Source organism: Colobus angolensis, unplaced genomic scaffold, assembly GCF_000951035.1.
Source record: "Colobus angolensis palliatus isolate OR3802 unplaced genomic scaffold, Cang.pa_1.0 Scaffold210, whole genome shotgun sequence".
NCBI classification, from domain to species: domain Eukaryota; kingdom Metazoa; phylum Chordata; class Mammalia; order Primates; family Cercopithecidae; genus Colobus; species Colobus angolensis.
Window position 1 is genome coordinate 4,056,660 of NW_012115267.1, and position 5,518 is coordinate 4,062,177.

Sequence of the window (5,518 nt, forward strand, 5' to 3'; positions counted from 1 at the left end):
GGATCACCTGAGGTCAGGAGTTCAAGACCAGCCTGGCCAACATGGTGAAACCCTGTCTCTACTAAAAATACAAAAATCAGCCAGGCGTGGTGGTGGTGCCTATAATCCCAGCTACTCAGGAGGCTGAGGCAGAATTGCTTGAACCCAGGAGGCAGAGGTTGCAGCGAGCCGAGATTGCACCACTGCACTCCAGCCTGGGTGACAGTGAGACTCTCTCAGGAAAAAAAGAAAAAAAGAAAGAAAAAGCTTTCTTACATGGTCACAGCCCTCAGGTAGACTGCACTCTAAATCTGCAAAGGATTTAAGGAGACAGGACATGTACACCTAAAATTTCCAAATAAGCCAAGTTGCTAGCTCCTGGCTGATAGAGAAAAAAAGTGAAAGAATTCTTAGCAAATCTCTCATGCAGTCTTTTGCTCTTCCACGTTCACTGATGCTGTGAATATACTGCTGGCTCCTCTCATCATTAGCTCTAAAGAATGGAAAGTTGGCTGGGCGCAGTGGCTCACACCTGTAATCCCAGCACTTTGGGAGGCCAAGGAGGTGGATCACCTGAGGTCAGGAGTTCGAGACCAGCCTGGCTAACATGGTGAAATCCTATTTCTACTAAAAATACAAAAAATCAGCCGAGCATTGTGGCGTGCACCTATAATCCCAACTACTTAGGAGGCTGAGGCAGGACAATCGCTTGAACCAGGAGGTGGAGGCTGCAGTGAGCCGAGATCGCGACACTGCACTCCACCTCGGGCAACAAGAGCAAAACTCCGTCTACCAAAAAGAAAAAAAAAAAAAATCAAAAGTCGAGTGCCTACATTTTGCCAGAAGCCACAGATGAAGACTGTGCTTTACAGGCCAGCAGAGCGGCTAAGAGTAGCGGAACAGTGGAAAGGCGGGGAGACTGTGAAGGCTCAGTAAGACCTTCCCAGAGAACTTTGTTTCTTTCCTTCTCTTTTACAAAAACGAGTCTTGGCGCTCACTGCTAATAACGGCAGTTGCTCCTGAAGTTTCGACCACTTAAGTGCACCCACAAAACAAGACTGGCGAGTTTCATCTTGCCCTACTTCAGTCTGCCACACGTACCTCACGCTGGAGCGGCCCTGCACTGGGTGGGAGTGTGCTGACCTCAAGTGTGCTCTGGAGTGACCCGGAGGAGACCCCGGAGACCTTTCCTTTCTGAGTAGGAATCACGGCCTTGCTGTGGCCTCTGACGTGTTCTGTCTTTTCCCCTAATGGAACGGCGTTTAGCAGATTCTTGGCTTATGATTAAATTAAGGACAAAAACGAAATCCAAAGGGCTCTCAGGCCTGGGTCTCATCAGTCTCCTGATGAACGGGCACCAGGGGCCCATCTGTCCATGGAGCGGGCTCCCTGCAGCCTTAGCCCCCGAGCAATTGAAAACCCGTCAGAAAACCCGCCCAGCACGCAGGCGGGCAGAGGCAGCAGCGATGCTCATCAGCCTTGGAGGCTTCCAGGGAACCAGAAGCAGAGAAGCCCCACTCCACCTCCCTCACCTGAACCAGGCTGGCCACTCACAGGTCCTTCCCCGCGCTGCCCACCTGTACGCAAACCAGGTGCTGCAGGGCCAGCCCACGCAAGCTGCTCTCCATGGGCCTGAAGACACCCACGAGTGGAATATTGTACAAGGTCAGCCACAGCAACCCCACATCCTGCAGACAAAATGACTACCGTATGCTTGAAATAGCAGACACTACGAAGGCCCTCAGCAGGTGATTTGTTGTTGTTGTTGTTGGCTGGAAACAAGACAATTTGGTTAGTCAATGTTTTAGAAAGTTCTGAAAGCTTTTGCTCCCTAGTTCTGTTACTGACTTGCTCAGAGAGTGACAGAGCCAATGCATTCACCATTCTGCATCGGATACCAAAGGACCTTGGGCCTGCTTTATAAAAGCTTTTAGAGATCCTTTGAGATTGCAAGATTAGTGTTCTGTGTCTCTCCAGCTTGCAGAACATGGCGGTTCCCTAATTCAAGCACAGGCGAGATTACAACCAGGGCAGTTGAGGCCCTGGCTGACATGAAGGCGAGCCACAGAAAGGCCTAGCTCTCGGATCCAGCCAGGTCCTGTTTTCCTCCCTTGGGGCCCTGGGAACAGATACTCATCTCACAAGGCTGATGGAAGACAGAAGGAGATACTCTTTTGAAAGTGCCTACCCTGCAGCAGGCTCAGAGCAGTGCCATCTGGGAGAAACTTCCTCAGTCACTGGGAGGGTGAAAAGCCATCTCCTTATACATAGGACAGCCAATATTTGCTGTCCCAGAGTCATCATTTCTATTTTCAGAAGTATCCTAAGCCCGGCACAGTGGCTCAAGCCTGTAATCCCAGCACTTTGGGAGGCCGAGGCGGGTGGATCATGAGGTCAGGAGATTGAGACCATCCTGGCTAACATGGTGAAACCCCGTCTCTACTAAAAATACAAAAAAACTAGCCGGGCGAGGTGGCAGGCGCCTGTAGTCCCAGTTACTCGGGAGGCTGAGGCAGGAGAATGGCGTAAACCCGGGAGGCGGAGCTTGCAGTGAGCTGAGATCCGGCCACTGCACTCCAGCCCAGGCTACAGAGCCAGACTCCGTCTCAAAAAAAAAAAAAGAAGTATCCTAATTTGGATGAAAAATAATGGCAATTGCACTCAGTGACAAGGCCTCAAAAGTTGATTTGTTCTGCTGTCTTGACTGCCAAAGCAAAGCACGTCCCAAACACCAGGAGGGCTAGGTGGGTTGGGAATGGGTGGCAGGTAGCCCCCAGCACTCTGATGTGGTTTGATACACGCTTCCAACCCTCGAATGGGAGAAGCCTGTGGCTGGCACCGCCCTCCCAGGACTTGTGCAAGCCAGGAAGTTGCGTGACTGTGTGTGTGTGTGCACATTCTGCCGGAGTCCAGGTCAGCAGGTCAGAGGGTCATGAAACAGTCCAGCCCTCCAGGTCTCTTAGGGCAGAATATCTAGATGTCTTCTACAGGGCTCTCTACTGGTCCCGTTACTATCTTGGCCACACTGGTCCCATCCTCCTCCACGCAAGTTTGCTGGTGATGCTAGATTATCTTGATGACCAGACCAAAGAAGTTATTGGCCTGGTAAAGACAGATAACACAGTCAAGACTGCCAGCCACACATCGTTCTCAGCACCCAGCATTTACAAAACATCAGTTCTGGGCTGGACACAGTGGCTCACATCTATAATTCTGACACTGTGGGAGGCCAAGGTGGTAGCATCAACTGAATCCAGGAGATTAAGACCAGTCTGGGTAGGATAGTGACCCCATCTCTATTTAGAAAATTAAAATTTAAAATAAAAAATAAATAGGCTGGCAGTGGTTCAGGCCTGTAATCCCAGCACTTTGGGAAGCCAAGGCGGGCAGATCATGAGGTCAGGAGTTCAAGACCAGCCTGACAAACATAGCAACACCCCGTCTCTACTAAAAATACAAAAAGTAGCCAGGCATGGTGGCACACGCCTGTAATCCCAGCTACTCAGGGGGCTGAGGCAGAAGAATCGCTTGAACCTGGGAGGTGAAGGTTGCAGTGAGCCGAGATTATGCCACTGCACTACAGCCTGGCGACAGAGCGAGACTCCGTCTCAAATAAAAAAAGAAAGAAAAACACCAGCACATACACCATCACTGACCAACAATAAAAACAGGAAAAATGTCACTCATTAACCCATTTATGCCAGAGGTTGCAACTTTTTGAATTGCTGCTGAGTAAAAACATCAGACCTTGGTGATGACCTTGAGCAGTACAATGTAAAAACTCCCACATGCTTAGCGTTCCAATAATGGAACACTAGGCATAAGTAGGTTAATGTTTTCCTATGGCAAAGATTAAATTTGAATTTCTGGTCATGAAATTAAAACAAGGGTACCACTTCAAATCCATCAGATTGGCAAAAATCAAAGTCTGGTAGTATCTAGTGTTGGTAAATGTGAGGAACAGGAACTCTGCACACTGCTGGGCGTGTAAATTGATGCAACCACACTGGAGAACCCTTTGCCAACATCCAGCAAGATGGAAGATGAACATACCTCAGGACCCAGAACAAGCTCTCCTGCATTTGCCCTGCAGAAGCTCTTCTAAGCATCTGGGAGACACAGGATATTTACTGTAGCACGGGATAACAGTGAAAACGAAATAATATAACTGTCCCTCAGTAGATAAACACACTGGCACTTAAGACAAATGGACTAGAATTGGATGTATCAACAGGAATAAATCTCACAACCGTGAGCGAAAAAGGATCCATGTAGTGGAACTGAAGTCATATAAACTTAAACATTGTTGATACACTGATGCAGAGTTTTAAAAGTACAAAAAGGCCTGCAAGTGGCTCATGCCTTACAATCCCAGCATTTGGAAGGCCCAAGTGGGAGGAGGTAAGGGGATCACCTGAAACCAGGAGTTTCAGAGCAGCCCTGGCAACATGGAGACCCTGTCTCTACAAAGAAAAAAAAAAAAGCTGGGCACCGCCTGTGCTCCCAGCTACTTACTACTTGGGAGGCTGAGGTGGGAACCAGATCACTTAAGTCTGGGTGGCCGAGGCTGCTGTGAGCCATGGTCGCACCACTGCACACTAGCCTGGGAGACAAAGCGACCCTGTCATGAATCAAACAATGAATGAATGAATGAACAAAAAAATGTGCAGGAGAATCCAAAAGAGGAGCAGCAGACGGAATACAATGGCCCCTGGAAGGACCAGTAAACAGGCACAGGAGTGGTCTGTAGAGGCGGAGGATAAGGCTTGAAGCTAAAAACGAGATTAGTTAAAAGTCTAAACACAGGGCCGGGCACCGTGGCTCACGCCTGTAATCCCAACACTTTGAGAGGCCAAGGCAGGGGATCACTTGAGGTCAGGAGTTCAAGACCAGCCTGGCCAACATGGCGAAACCCTGTCTCTACTACAAATACAAAAAGTAGCCAGGCATGATGGTGCGTGCCTGTAATCCCAGCTACTCGGGAGGCTGAGGCAGGAGCACTGCTTGAACCTGGGAGGTAGAGGCTGCAGTGAGCTAAGACTGTGCCACGGCACTCCAGCCTGGGTGACAGAGTGAGACTCTGTCTCAAAAAAAAAAAAAAAAGTCTAAACACAGAGTGGAATTTGATCCCTAAATCTCCTACCCCACACAAGCTAGGGTAAATATAAACTTTAACAAACATGCCAGGGCGCAAGGTTTGCCTCCCACACACTCTTTCTCAGGCAGCCTGGGATCAGACATAGAGACTGCTCCCTGCCACCCTGATATCCCAGAGGCACAACACATCTGTACATGCCTCCGCTAGACTCAACTGTCTGTCACCCCAACCATCTCCCTTTACATGTACCATGTGGAAGTGCCCAGTAAATATCACTCAACAGCACATTTTCCCAATAATTTCCTTACGCCAGGCCATCAAAAAGAGGCAGCAGACCGGGTGCAGTGGCTCATACCTGTAATCCCAGCACTTTGGGAGGCCGAGGTGGGCAGATCACGAGGTCAGGAGTTCCAGACCAGCCTGGCCAACGTGGCGAAACTC

At 49.5% G+C, this 5,518-nt stretch overlaps 1 protein-coding gene across 1 annotated transcript in view; it reads right to left on the reverse strand.

The window, feature by feature from the left end:
- CTSB (cathepsin B) overlaps positions 1-4,600 on the reverse strand; it is a 20,163-nt gene extending 15,563 nt beyond the window's left edge. Inside the window, exon 1 of the mRNA XM_011942829.1 lies at positions 4,495-4,600. The gene's annotated coding sequence lies outside the window, so the exon portion shown is untranslated. The remainder of the gene's footprint in view (positions 1-4,494) is intronic.
- Positions 4,601-5,518: the final 918 nt, after the last annotated feature.